Genomic DNA, 16,604 nt, shown 5'->3' on the forward strand with positions numbered 1-16,604 from the left:
TAGTTACCAAAGTAAAGAAGGGTGAGGAAAAGAACAATTACATCTAATACTGACGAATCATTTCAATCTTTCTACAAAAAGTAAGACTATAGGGGGTATATATGTGTGTGGGTGTGTTGAGGCGCAATGGCCCAGTGGTTAGAGCAGCAGACTCATGGCTGTAGGATCGTGGTTTTGATTCCCAGACAAGGCATTGTGGGTGGGGATGGTGAACCTTGCTGTACTTTTTCACAACAACTTTCTCTTACTCTTTCTTCCTGTTTCTGTGGTACCTGTATTTCAAAGGGCCAGCCTTGTCACACTCTGTGTCATGTCGACTCTACCCAAGAATTACGTTAAGGGCACACGTGTCTGTAGAATGCTCAGCCACTTGCATGTTAATTTCACGAGCATGTTAATTTCACAAGCAGGTTGTTCCATTGATTGGATCAACTGAAACCGTCGTTGTTGTAACCAATTGAGCGCCACGGTACATATATATATATATATATATATATATATATATATATATATATATATATATATATATATATGTATATATATATATATATATATGTATATATATATATATATATATATATATATATATATATATATATCATAGAGAGCATTCTATATAGTATGGATATACAGCATAATGAGTATCTAGTATAAATAAATATGGTGGGTATATAACATAACTTAAAAAGATAATATGTTATTGAACAGTGATCTACCATCTGCAAGGTGAACAGATTATATCTGATCTTGTTTTTCAGACATTTATCACTGACTATAAATAGGTACCATTCAGAAGTACAATTCTCTCAAGTAATTAATATAAATTCTGTAATTTAAAAATATAAAGTTCAACTAAATCATTTTGAATTTTCTTTTATCTCGTCTCTCTGAATTTATCTGTATGACTGTTGTTCAAGCAACAGAGATCAGCAGTTCACGGCACACATCCATATCAATAAGATTAGTTCTCTGATGTCTGATTCCATTTTCCCTTCTTAACTTAATAATTACAACTCTTTATTGTCATGTCTTGTTATTATTCTAACATGAAAAAAGAAAAAAAAAACAATTTTTTTTTCTACAAAGCCTTAACTACAACTAAATAAAAATCTGGAGGGAAATTAACAGATATTATTGCTACAAATTATGTGCAAAAAAAAAAAGAAAAGAACCAGTCTTTAACTTGTGATGATAATATAATAAAATATGAAATTCCAGTGTCATCCTGGGAAAGTGTGTTTGCTCATTAAGTAATAAGAAAGTTGCTATGAGCCTAGAACTGTGTACATAGTGCAAATAGTGGGACCTCTTTGTGAGACTGACAGAGAACAAGGATTTTGGTTGTAATAAATGTATAAGAGTTAGTAGTTGAGATATTCTTCAATTCAAGTCATCAATGAATAAGGTATTTTACAAAGTGTAGTTGATAGTTTTAGCTATCTAGGTGATCTAATTAGTACTGCAAACCCAGGTGGCACTGCTCATAATGTGGAGAAAAGTAAAATCAATAAATACAGAGGCCTCACCAGCTGCTATCAGTTTGTGCCAGTCACTGTTGAGATGTCAGATGTTCCAGAACCCCATACTACTGATTTACTCCACAAAATAGGGTAACAGTGGTCTGTTGGAGAAATTAGCCCTGCTAGGCAGAGTGGCTTCTGCAACGAGTGTCACTGACCATTCTCCATGGTAATTTTCCATTCTCCATGGCTGAGCACACCTTTTGTTTTGAGATATGTGGCCTGTTGCCCCTCCTCCTCCTTCATCAACTGCTGTTTTACCTACCACCACATGCACTTTATTGTTTTCTTTCTTTTTCTTTCTTCTCTCTCTTCGGTAAAAAGCATAGCTACCACAATAAAGAAGAGGAGGAAAGAACTATCACTTCTATTATTAATGAAGGGTTTCTTTCTTCCTTTTCTAAACTGTTTGAAGTGTGATACTATGTTGTTGCAAAATAATAGATATTGGAAGTGGAAGATCTGAGGAGCATGGTGAGAAACAAGTGGAACACATGATCTAATGGATGAATACTGTTAACTCGGTATTAAAGACATTAGCTGATGTTTACAAGAAATATAGGTGATGTATGCATATATGATATGAAGAAACGATGGGCAACGTGTGGAAAAGTATAATGTGCAGACAGCAGAGGGTGCCCATGGGAAAGAATGACCAAAAAGATGAAGGAAGAATTAATAATGAAGTCACATCTCAAGATATGGAGTCTCTTTGAGAAGATAGCAATAGACTGAGATAACTGATATGTTGTAAAATGGACATGTCCAATTCTTAGCAGTTTGAAAAAAGTGGATATTGAAATGAAGATGACAACGATGGTGGTGGTGGTGGTGGTGGTGGTAGTGGGGGGGTTAAGTGGCGAGCTGGTAGAATCGTTAGCACGTCGGGCGAAATGCTTTGCGGTATTTCGGCTGCCGTTACGTTGTGAGTTCAAATTCTGCCGAGGTCGACTTTGCCTTTCATCCTTTCGGGGTCGATAAATTAAGTACCAGTTACGCACTGGGGTCGATGTAATCGACTTAATCCATTTGTCTGTCCTTGCTTGTCCCCTCTGTGTTTAGCCCCTTGTGGGTAGTAAAGAAATAGGTAGTGGGAGGTTAATAATGACAATGATGACTATTATAATAATGATGATAATGGGGGGGGGGGGAGGATGCTCATCATTATCATGATAAACCATCATACAGAATTCATTTTATCTGTACCTTATTGTACATCTAATGGATCATACCCCTCTTGTCCTACTTCACTTACAATAAATCCCTTGTATCCATGGTTTATTTCTCTGCAGCATGACATCTCTTATATGTGCTTTGTATAGCCTGTCACTGAGAGAAAGGCATATACATGTATGTGTATGTATGTATATGTGTATACACACACACAAACACACACGCATATATATATATATATATATATATATATATATAGAGAGAGAGAGAGAGAGAGAGAGAACAGTTATCTAAATTTTCATATCTCTTGAATCCTAGCAACAATGTTATATCACTAGCTCTGTTTCCAGCATTATGCTTGTGTGCTTGTGTATGTAAGGGGAGGAGTTGTCTGTATTGTGTGTGTGTGTGTGTGTGTGTGTCATATATATTTGTACGTTTGTGTGTATACATCTATATGTAAATCTATATCTGTATATATTCATGAATGAAAGTGAAGGAGAGCCATACAGAGATGGGGGAGATGCACACCCACTCACCAACACATAAATATCTAATATAGTTTATGAAATATATCTGCAAAGACACTTTCGATTTATCAAATATATAAATATATAAATAATGTATGTATATATACATATATATATGTATGTATGAGTATATATATATATATATATATATATAAATAATGTATGTATATATACATATATATATGTATGTATGAGTATATATATATATATATATATATATATATATATATATATATATATATATAATGTATGTATATATATTTAAAATGTATGTATGTATATATATATATACATACATACATACATATATATATATATATATATATATATATATATATATATACACACATGAAAAAATAACAGATTTATGAATACATGCCTGCATAAAGCTTTTATAATCATACACAACTGTCTTCTTACATCAATAGAATTTATTACAAAAACAAAGAAATTTGACAGTTTCCTGTCATCCAATTATCTTCCAGTTTTCATAAATCATTTTAGTCCAAATGAGCTATATCGTTATTCTGTGCGATGCTATGGAGCAATATTGGTAATACTTTTTACATGGCTCTGCCTTCATTCATGTTCCTTGGGGAGACCAGAATATTTACTATTGTATGGATGAATGGCTTTGAGGTATTGGAAGTTGAAGATATAATAATTTTGGTTTTACATAGAACTTATTTCAATAAAATGAATAGATTCTTAACAACACCTTTAATCTATTTATAGTGAACAGAATCTTTTTCATATGTTGCTTTTGCCAAAGAAAGAATCTGATTGCACATAAAGGAAACGGTTTCTCGATTGATGGCATTGTAATAGTTGGATCAAAATATTCTAGTTCCAGTCATTTAAAAGAATAGAAGATGAGACATAAAATGCAGAATATACAGCAGTTCTCTTTTTAATGCTTTTTTTCATATAAAATGTTGGGTATCTTTTATAATAATGACTGAATGGTTGATAAAGTAAAAATGAAATTAAATTTTAACAAAAACATTGTCAAAAATGTAATACACATTAATTTGAGGAATGTTTAGTAAGGATAGAAATGATTATCTGTAGATATTGTTGTAGATATTATAAACTTTGGTATATTACATAGAAAACAATTTAATTCGCTTATTTATTTATTTTTACTGGTTAATTACACATTTAGGAGACAAAAATATATGCCCAACTATGGCAGAATTTTAGCCCAAAGACTAAAAAGTAATTGAAGAAATACTGGGTTTTTTTCTCTCCCACACAAATATCATAATTCTTATGTTACATGTCTATATCATGAACACAATATAAATCAATGCAGGTGAATGGCTTTGTGAAGGTGCATGACTTTGTGACAGTGCATGGCTTATTGATCACAAGATCATGTTTTTTATTCTCAGACCAGCTGTATGTTATGTTCTTGAGCAAAAGACTTTATTTCACATTGCTCCAGTCCTTGTAATGGATTGACATACAAGGGTAAGATGGTAGCTCAGGAAAATCTCTTGAATGGAGGTCCTGCAAGCCACATGTTTTATTTAGTGACTGAAAGGATGAATAGTACAACCTCTGCTGTGAATCCTGATTGGTTGGGACTGGTTGTTCAACCATATCTAAGGATGAATGAATCCGTTATCTTTTATCTTTTACTTGTTTCAGTCATTAGACTGCAGTCATGCTGGGGCACCACCTTGAAGAATTTTTAATCAAATGAATCGACCTCAGTAGTCAGTATTTTTTATTAAGTTTAGTACTAATTCCTTTGGTCAAGTTATAGGGATGCAAACACACCAACTCCAGTTGTCAAGCACAGGAGGAACAAACATGGGCATACACAGGCACACACAGGCACACACACACATACACACACACCCTACGCACGCACACATGCACACACACATACACATACACACACACATATATGAGATGGGCTTCTTTCAGTTTCCATCAACATAATCCACTCACAAGGCTTTGCTCAGCCCAAGGCTAAAGTAGAGTATACTTGTCATTCTTCAAAGGTTTGGGATATTTCCTCCAACCTTTCAAAAGAGTCTGCAATATGAATTACATCATTATGATGTATAACAATTGATTTCAACTCCCCTTTTGGCCACATGTAAAGCATGAGTTAATCATTCATACAGACTCCATTTATTTATAGAATCCAGTCTTTGTTCATGTGATAGTCTGATGACCATGATTAGAAATTTCTGTGAACAGGCGCAGGAGTGGCTGTGTGGTAAGTAGCTTGCTAACCAACCACATGGTTGCGGGTTCAGTCCCACTGCGTGGCATCTTGGGCAAGTGTCTTCTGCTATAGCCCCGGGCCGACCAATGCCTTGTGAGTGGATTTGGTAGACGGAAACTGAAAGAAGCCTGTCGTATATATGTATATATATATATATATATGTGTGTGTGTGATTGTGTGTCTGTGTTTGTCCCCTAGCATTGCTTGACAACCGATGCTGGTGTATTTACGTCCCCGTCACTTAGCAAAAGAGACCGATAGAATAAGTACTGGGCTTACAAAGAATAAGTCCCGGGGTTGATTTGCTCAACTAAAGGCGGTGCTCCAGCATGGCGGCAGTCAAATGACTGAAACAAGTAAAAGAGAGTAAAAGAGTAGAGGCTCCAAATACAGCATGTAAAAAACAGAGGGAATTCTGACCCCGAGTGAATTTGGACCCCAAATGAATTTGGTATTTGGTGAATTATTCTTGCATTAATAGATGTTTGCACAGTTACATGCTCAACCCAGCATGACTGCTAATAGCTATATTCACACAACTACATGCTCAACCCAGTGCAATAGATGAAGAAACATACCATGACAACACAGCAACAAGAATATGCATAGACAGGTAAAATCAGCCTAAATGTGAATTTCTGATGAAGATCTGCACCTGTAATATACATCATTTCATACACAGTTTACTCTTCTTGTATTGCAATGAATACTTTCTGTATTAATGTAGCAATAAATTATGTATTTATACTGACAAGTCTTTCATCATAACCACACTGCACATGTTTTCACGATTCCCTGTCCAAAAATCTTACGTAATTTCCTCAAGAAATATAACAAAAGAAAAGACTAAGACTAAGCCATTGTGAATACTTATCTTATATTAAGTAACTCTGGCAAATGTAACTGAAATATCAATGAAAGAAATTATCATTATCAAACCAGCTTTAAGAACAGCTGAATGGGTCTGCAGTATAGATTACTCTGCTAGATATACTTAGGAATTTAATGCTTTACCAATTGAACTCAAGCTATATCCCATCAAATTCAAATATTATGTTGCTCTATAGTTTAGAAATAAATATTCTATGAAATCCAATATCTAAATCCTTTTACCTGATGCCATGACCTACACTCTGAATAAAAGCTCCCATCATTCAACCATCATAATCTAGAACAATCTTCCAGAAGCTAGACAGAAGATTAGATATTTAAATGTCTGTGATGAGACTTTGTTAACAAAAGTATAAATTGCTGGACCATTTACTTCCTCTTTGAAATAGGACATAAGTGTAAATATGAAACTGTAAATATATTCTTTCAATATGAAATTAATAGTCCATAAAATTATACTTTTAACTGACAGTGAGACAAACACATAAGCAGCTCCATTCACTTACATCTATCTGATCAATGGGTCACAGATTAGCACATTTAATTTCTCTTTAAGACCCAATTATTTGAGGAAGGTGTTATTCACAAATGCATGAGATACACAGGTAATCTAACTTACTCTAGGGGTTCATATTAATAACAGCAGTTGTAAGGTTTGGTCACTTCAATAACTATTCAACTACACAGCTTGTTAATCTTGCAATTATATTTCTTCACACCTTACAAACTATATATCAAAATTATGCCAAATTAGATAATGTCCATCCTTTCCTTAAGGAATCCAACCAAATTTATACATCAATGGCAAGGGGAGATTGTCACTATAATATAATGAAATAAATTAATAATAGCCACCTTAAGGAAATCAAGGAATTCTTCTCCTTAAAGGTGCTACTTAAATTCTTGGAATATTAATTACCCCACCTTTACCATGATTATAGAAATTGTTCTTGAACAATAGCTAATAATAGTGTGAAGCTATGGAAAATGGAGCAACTTCATCCATTCTTTATTAAATTTCCTATATATCATGCATATAGTTGAATACAGACAAGCACACAGTTACAAACATTCATACTTGTATACAAACTTCCACATGCAAACACAAATAAACACACATGCATATACATATTACATATGATATCATCAGCATCATTAACATCATCGTCATCATCATCATTTAATATCTGTGTTCCATGCTGGCATGAGTTGGATGGTTTGACAAGATCTGATGTGTTCAAGGTCTACATTGTGCTCTAATGTTTGCTTTAGCATGGTTGGATGCCTCTCTTAATACCAACAATTTTACAGTGTGGACTAGATGCTTTTTTTTGTCACCTGCACTGCTGAGGTCGCCATGTAACTCACAGAACTAAAAACCCTAGAAGCGGGTCAGCTGCATACTAGTGGATGAGGGGACTAAACTATGAGAAGGTAGGGCAGAAGTGCAAGTTCTTGTAGAGGATCTGCATGGTTACTTACATATATTATTTATTTATTGTTTTATATATATATATATATATATATATATATATACACATACATATACATATATATATATGCATATGTATTTATATACACACACATGCATAGATGCATATGTGTTATATATGCATGGTTGAGTTTCTGTGTGTGTGTGTTCATGTGTATTACATGAGTGAGTGGACAAATGAGTGAAAGTTACCCATTTTTGTTGGAGTTATATGTACTTAATTAATAACAGTTTGACTCAGCTCCACATTACTTGATACTTTGTGTCACATAGCACTCCCTCACCCATCATCATCATCATCATCATCATCGTTTAACGTCCGCTTTCCATGCTAGCATGAGTTGGACAGCTCAACTGGGGTCTGGGAAGCCCGAAGGCTGCACCAGGCCAGTCATATCTGTCGGTGTTTCTACAGCTGGATGCCCTTCCTAACGCCATATATATATATATATATATATGACAAGAAATAATTTTTCCTCTTTCTATGGAGGCAAACTTAATTTAGAGTTAATATAAACAAGTGTAAGTTATCTATAAGGGAAACTCTTGCCATCCTGACGTCCTTTGGGCCTAAAACATTAAATAAATTTACAGAGGGGATCCCTTTTTGCAACCATAAGTTTTCTTGTACTTTTCTGAAAGTATATAGAAGTAAAATCAGATGTGGTAAATAATATTTAGTTTTACTGGGTTTTGAAACTGTATAGTATAAGTTCCTATTATTAGCAGCCACTTTCATGTTTAGCAATGAAATAAATTTTTTTTTGTTAGAATTTTTTTTTTGTGTGTGTGGGCTAGAAAATTTGGACTGGCCCTGCGATAGATTATTATCTTTAGATTAGGTATGCATCTATTTTGTAACTCCTATAAATGAGTAATTTGTTGAGATTCCTGTTCATCCTGATGAGGGGATCATTGCGAAGATGCACCTTAACTCGTAATCAAACCGTGGCAGTGAACTCCTGAAATGGCCATAGATGTGTTTGACTTGATTTTGTGGAACTTACTTACGCTCCTGGACTCCAACCTACCATGATTTTTATGAAATGAATTTTTTTTATGTATTTTTTATGAGGGGAGTAAGAAAATTTTTTTAGTCAATTGATATTTTATTTTATTAAGATTTTTAGTCGCATGAAACGCTTTAGTATTTTTAGTCGATTGTATATACCTACTTGATAGGCCGTTCTATATATCTGTATTTTTATTTGCATATGATTTTTACCTTTTGTGTTTTTTTTTTATATATGTATTCTTAATATGTTAAAGGCCGTGGTAATATTTATATATGATCAAATGTTTGGAGGTGTGATGTTATATATAAAGTCGTTGACTCGAATTTGATGTTTGTTCTCTGATCAATGTTTTTATATATGAATATATATATATAATAAAAGAAGGAAATGCACACAGTTTACATAGTTTTAATATATTTTAAATGAAAGAGCATTGTGGTTGTCAACCGGTTTCACTTTCACTAATTATGACATTGAAATTATTGTAATTTTGTATTTTCTTAAGAAGATTTTAGTCCATGTCCTTCTATGAAAGTTTGTGAATGAACCAACAAGTAGAAAAATCTAAGGGGAGGTAAATGGTGATAGTTATCATTTGGGACAGGGGAGGTAATTGCACATGTTTGGTGTGGGATAAACACAAACACTCATAAGCTAAAGTAGTAAGATGAAATATATACAGTGATGAATATGTGATCATGAATTAAAATATATACTGAGACCAAAGTTGGTTATGCATTCATATTCTCTTCCTCCCTTTTCTTACTAAATCTATAACACATTAAAAGCCAGTTTCAATCTTGCTTGCTTGCCTGCTTGTACTATTTGTTTACTCAGTGAAACTGGCACATAATGGGAAAATACCATGAATTAAGTTTACCCTGAAATGTTAATACAAATCGAATGAATCAAGTTTCGTGTAAATCGGTAAAGTAGTTTTCAAGATAGAGATTTTCAGGGTATAAACACCTAACATGGTGCATAAATGGGAAAATGTTCTGAAAATAATCTTCACCCTGAAAGGGAAGAAACTTGTATCTTTCTGTTAGATAGTGAGTTGACAATGAAAAAAAAAACGATTTTTTTACAATTTCTATTTTCGTTTTTGTTAAACATCATATTTTAATCATTTACAAATATTTATAAATGAATGTGATTTCAAAAGTGTAAGCTGTTTGTACAGTAAGTATGTATATTTTAGCTTTCTTTTAAACAGACAATATTTTAATGTTTTTTAAAATTATTTTCAAGTGAATACCATTACAAAAATTTTTTTGACATATTTAAAAAATATTCTAAAGTGAAAATCACTTTAAAAATGCTATAGATATCTCTAAAAGACCTGATGGTAACCTCAGTGTGAAATAGATTTTTTCGAGTGCATTCAACTTATTTCCCCTCCAAAGATTTGGCTGCTATTTATAGCAAGCCCTGCTACTACTTAACAGCTATTTGCGATAAAGAACCTGAAACACCTGTTACGTGGTTGCAGGGCATGCAAGAAATAGCAGTCAAGTCTTTCCAACCCATGAAACAAAACTCTGTTGCTGGGAAACACAGAGTTTCCTAGTGACCCAATGGGTTACTGGTAATCTAGTATATATATGTGTGTGTGCATGTGTGAGTGTGCATATGCATGTGTGTGTATGTGCATGTGTGTGAGAAAGTAAAATATCACACACACACACACACATATGCACACATACATCTTTGGGGTTTCTGTATATCTCATGAGGTTTTTGCATCAAGGAAGATCCTCTCTAAGGTACAGTCATGGGAAGACTAATTTTATGAAAAACCCATGAAAAAAAGAGATTTTCCAGTGCTCTGCAACACAAGGATCAAAAGCTTGAGGTGCTCTGGTTTGAAAAATAGAGTGTCAGCATGTTGCCAAAGACAAGTGTGTTTAAAATGATATTGGCACACACTCTCAATAACGTTACTATGAGAGAGGTTGCTGAATTTAGAGAATGTGTGGGAGACCCAAAAGAGGAACTTGCTAAAGAAGTTGACAGATGTATAATTGAAGGGGCAGTTTATAATATGAATTCAATGGAAACAGTAGGATCATCAGAGATAGTCACAGAGATGTTAAAAGTATCCTGCAAAGTAGGGCTCGAACTAGTTGCTCATGTAATCAACTATTCTCCATGCTAGTGAGCTTGTCCAAAGATAAGGCATTGACCAAGACAGCTGGACATTGGCATCATCAAAGGTAGTACAGTCAGAACGTAAAGACCAAGAATAGATACTGCAAGGTATCCTGTTTGACATTCTAACACATGCTCTTCCACTGCTCTAGCCTGGCACTTTATTTATCATCCCAAAGTTGACCTCTGCAGAATTTTAACTTAGAGAGTAGAGAACTACCAAGAAGCATTTATTCATTTACACATAAACATGCTCATATATACATAGATACATAAAATCATACATTCATCAAACAAACTGGCACTCCATTGGTTGTAATAACAAGATTTCTAGTGAACAAAACAGTCTTGTCATGAAATTAAAATGCAAGAGGCTGAGCACTCTACAGACACACATACCCTTAATATAGTTCTCAGAGGGATTCAGTATGATACTGAAAAGGGCTTATAATGTGGGTAATATCTTTGAAATATAAGTACATTTTGCCAGCTAAGTGGACTGGAGCTAGGAATTGAACTTCTGACCTTATGATTGTGAACCAAAATACTCTAACCACTAAGCCACGTGCCATTAAGCCACATGTCACTAATCTACATATATATGTATATACGTGCCACTAAGTCACATACATATGTATATACATATAATACTTTCAAGCTGTAGTTATAGAAGAAACTGTGACGACAAAACACATTTTTCTTGGCATTATGAACTGAATAAGGATTTATTTAACAGTTATAAAAGAACAAAACAAAATCCTGCTTTTGGATATATGAATAGATTAACAGCATATTCAGATGATGTGCACCCAGAACAAAATTATTTCACTGCAAAGCAATTACGCCACCAAGTACATTTGTGGAACATTAGAAGAAAGTTAGATGCAGTAAGAAGCTTGCTTCCCAACCACATGGTTCCAGGTTCAGTCCCACTGTGTGGAACCTTGGGTAAGTGTCTTCTACTATAGCCTCGGGATGACCAAAGCCTTGTGAGTGGATTTGGTAGACAGAAACTGAAAGAAGCGGATCGTGTATTCATATATATGTATGTATTTGTGTATCTGTGTTTGTCCCCCCACCATCGCTTGACAACCAATGTTGGTGTGCTTATGTCTCTGTAACTTAGTGGTTTGGCAAAAGGGACCAATAAAATAAGTACCAAGTTTGCATAAAATAAGACCTGGGGTTGATTTATTTGACTAAAGGTGGTGCTCCAGCATAACCGCACTCAAACGACTGAAACAAGTAAAATAATAAAAGAATAAATGTAACTTTATATTAAAAAAAGCTCTAAAATTACAACATAGTAGAAAGTTATTTATTTCTGTTCTCTTTTTTCTCATTGCACTGCAGTGTTATCAACTTTGTTGTATTTTTATTGTATGGTAATTGTTCTTAATTTCTAAATGAATTCTCTGTAAATTACACTTTGAAAATAGCAAAGATATAAAAATAAATTCACTTCTTTACGCCATGTAGTTTCACATTTAGCAACATTCCAACAGATACCATACAGCCTGCCAGCCAAACTTCATTACAGGTTAAAGCAACTGACCATTCATTGTTCCTCTACTACAACTAAGATAAATAGCAGGCACAACCACAACAGTCATTCTAGTAGTCAGGGTTATATATTGGTAAAACATGCCCTTAATAAAATTTTTCAAGAAACAATAACCATGGCTTTGAAGTACTCTTTTCAAGAGAAAATATTCTCTACCAAAGTAAGCAAAAGACCAACAGACACAATATTAAATGCTATTAATAAAATCGGAGCGGAGTATTTACAGCAGTGTAATGAATTCCCATTCTGGCAGATTAGCACCTGTCTGTATTCTCTGTCTACTACTGCAAAGTAGTACATGAATGACACTCAAAAAGCCATCATAGGCCTTAAAGACAGAGAAAAAGATATATGATTTACTGAAGACCATCCGCCATGTGACAAAAAATTGGAAATAGTAAAAAAGAAAACACCTATGCTAAACTATTGAGAAATTTGCAGTTACTCTATTTGGATTACAAGTTCAGATTTATACCCGTTATTATTGAGGCACTGACATATGTAACTAACTGCCTAAGCAACAATCTTGAGAAACTAGGTTTCTCAAAACCAGAAAAGAGAAAGCTAATTAGATTGTTACAGATTCAAGTCATCAACAGAATTGTAAAAATTTGTAAAACTTCCCAGAAATTAAGCATTTGAGTATACATGTGCATGTTTAGACATGCAGCTATATTCATAAAAATACATACATAAAACAAAATGTACAACTCTACACATACAGTAACTCTAAACATTGCACACATACATACAAATGTGCAAAAACACTCTCTTGATACTGTTGAGATTCCAATGAAAGAGTCTCAGGTCTAAGTTAGAAATGACTCTTCCTCTATTGACAAAGAATCTTGAAATGTAAGTGAATATTGATGTACATATACACATGTACACACATGCATATGGGCAGACAGACAGACAGGCTGGCAGAAACGTTAGCATGTCAGGCGAAATGCGTAGCCATATTTCGTCTGCCATTACGTTCTGAGTTCAAATTCCGCCGAGGTTGACTTTGCCTTTCATCCTTTCGGGGTCAATAAATTAAGTACCAGTTATGCACTGGGATCGATGTAATCAACTTAATCTGTTTGTTTGTCCTTGTTTGCCCCCTCTGTGTTTAGCCCCTTGTGGGTAGTAAAGAAATATATATACATAGATACATACATACTTGCATATATACATGTGTATACATATATATAAATATATATTGTCAGTAAATCATAAATCAGAAGGAGAAGTACACTCTAATTTATAGAACAGTAGAGTATTTAGATAATGATAGTTATAGCCAGTTCATAGGGTTGCCCAGAGTTTCGTGCCCATAAAGCACTTAGCTTTACATGTGTCTTGTCAGACCCTAATAGCCAGTGGCCTATAGCTTCTCTTTGAAGCGGAGAGAAGAAAAGCCACATGGCTAGTTTTTGAACCCACAAAGAAGAAAGGTCAAGTCCAAGGGATTGTCTGCCTTAGACTGCTATCCGGAATCCACCCAGTCAGCTTGCAGGCCCCACAATTTCAGCAGGAATTGCCTGAAGTGTAAGTGGGATCTGAAGACTTCTGTCCTGGAATTTAAGATGTTCCCTAGATTTAGGGAGTTCTTAAATATTCTCACCCATTCCAATATGCACAGCTTGCTACATTTGCTCCTGTTGACATAGGAAAATGGCTTTTTTAGGATCTTCCATATGAGTCCATGTGGAGTCCCTTCATCCTTCAGGCAGCACTCATGGCTAGCCAAGGACATGACAAATGTCTCTCCAGGATCCTAAATGAGGATTTATGGTTGGAGAGGTACTGCTTAGTGATAGTGTCTCTGTTGGTATTGCTATACCATCATCATTGATGGAGCTGCTACTGGTTCTATAGTGGTGGTTGATGTTGTTGTTATTATTATTATTATTATTATTATTATTGTTGTTGTTGTTGTTGTTATTATTATCATTATTATTAGCATTATCATTTGTGATGGCACTGTTGCTATTTCTGTTAAAATTGCTGTCATGGTTATTATTATTGCCTTTCCTGCTGCTACCATAGCTGCTGGAAAAGCTACTGCTGCTATTAGGGTCAGATACCACTTCAGCCTTATATACAACCCCCTTGGTTTTTCATTGGCCTTCCACTGGATATCTGTTATAGTCCCTACATGAGCATCCTACTTCTGCTAGTAGCTTAAAAGTTATAGGCCACCAGCTTTATGAATGTGAAACCCTGGTAACCCTATGAACTGGCCATAGCTATCTTTATTTAAATATGAATATTTTTGGTGGTTGTCTACTCCTTATGCAAAGTTTGACCACCTCCTGTACCTTCATGGCATCTGATGTGGTTTTTTAAACCAATGTTTTGAAAGGACACCCGCATAGATTGCATATCCAATTTGGACTACTAATAGCTGCAGATAAGTTTTGATCTTTGTAGATCTTAAAATGTCTTTTGAGGCCTCTGTTAGATTTGTAAACCTTCTGGCATACATTGCATTGAAAGGTGCACACAGACATATAGACAGAATAGTTGGTGGAGGTTCGTTTTCCATGGGTTCACAAATGAGATTTGAGCCCAGCAAAAGAAGGGCATGGTCTGTCACAAACTGTGCACACAAAAAGGTCATTGTGATTCACCTTCTCGATCATAACATTCTTCCTTATATATATATAGACAATGTTATTTTATTCCACACAAGTAGAAATATAGAGAAAAGAAGTTGAAAACGCACAGGAATTCATTCAGATTTTTTATTAAAAACTTTTTAAAGACTGAACCAGTTTCACAGATTTCTCTGATATTCGAAAGTTGAGGTAGAAAGGCATGGAGTTATGCTGCAACTGCCTCACTTCTGATTGGTATTCAAAAATTATCTCGTGCTACTCTATGAAAACTAGACAATTTCTGAATTCCAAGACAGTTGCAGCATAGCTCCACACCTTTCTATCTCAACTTGCAAATCAGAGAAATCTGTGAAACCAGTTAAGTCTTTAAAAATGTTTCAATAAAAAACGAACCCAAGTGCATTTTCAACTTCTTTTATATATATATATAATCCATATATCCTCCCCCTGTGTCCAGGGATTGTCTGGCCAAGATTCTCCAGTTCCCTTAGTCTACTACTGTATGCATACAGTTGTAACAAGTAGTCATGCTGGATATGTAGTATTTTCTCCTGACATTCTGCATTTCCTTCTCTGCACTTCACATGGAATTCCCTTTGTATTTTCTTACAAGAAAAGAAACAAATCACTTAAAAGGCTGCAATAGATATACGAGTTTATTCCAGTACAGAATATGATTCAAACATCCCAGTAGGATTTTACAAAGGTTACAAGAAATGTAATAACAGATGTGTTTCCAAACATGTCGGTGCCCCAGCATGGCCACAGCTCATAAGCTGAAACTAGAATCAATCAATCATGTCGTGTCATTCTCCTAGTATTTAGCAATAGGGTTTTCTTCATGTAGAATAAAAAGGGGAACTTGTAGAAATAGCCCTTAAAGATAATCATCCATTTGAGATGGACTAATTGTTCTAATGGAGATCATGTTGAAGGTGCACATGTAGCATAAATGCTGAGAGAATCACACACTCACCTGTGCTTGCTGAATGTCAATCACCAGCTGAATTCTTTTGGCATGCAACCAAAGCTAACAGCTGAAAGGACACCACCTATAGGGATAGCCTATAAACACTTAGCTGCCAAGGGTGAGCAACAACTATTGCTAAACGATCTTAAAGAATAAATAATAAAGCCAAAACAACATTTTAAGAATGAAAAAAATTCTTCACTTCAAAAGACATAACACTGCATTTAAAACTGGGCTAGTAATCTGTTGTATTATGCCAATTATCTACAGAAGCTTGGACAATGTACATAGCTACAGTGTAAAAGATAGAAGCATATGAGATGTAGATCTTTTGCAGATTGAGCAGGTTAAGCTGCAAAAACAAGTTAATAAATTTTGAAGTTCTAGAAAAGTTGAAAGTCCAAAGACACCTACTGTCAAGAATTAAATCCACAAAACTATAATATTTTA

The 16,604-nt window shown here is 34.6% G+C and overlaps 1 protein-coding gene across 1 annotated transcript in view; it reads left to right on the forward strand.

Annotated features, from left to right (window-relative positions):
• The window catches only part of LOC115209257 (neurexin-4), a 586,511-nt gene that overhangs the window by 96,575 nt on the left and 473,332 nt on the right, over positions 1–16,604 (forward strand). The window lies entirely within an intron of this gene.

The sequence above is a fragment of the Octopus sinensis genome, linkage group LG3 (assembly GCF_006345805.1).
Source record: "Octopus sinensis linkage group LG3, ASM634580v1, whole genome shotgun sequence".
Lineage (NCBI taxonomy): Eukaryota > Metazoa > Mollusca > Cephalopoda > Octopoda > Octopodidae > Octopus > Octopus sinensis.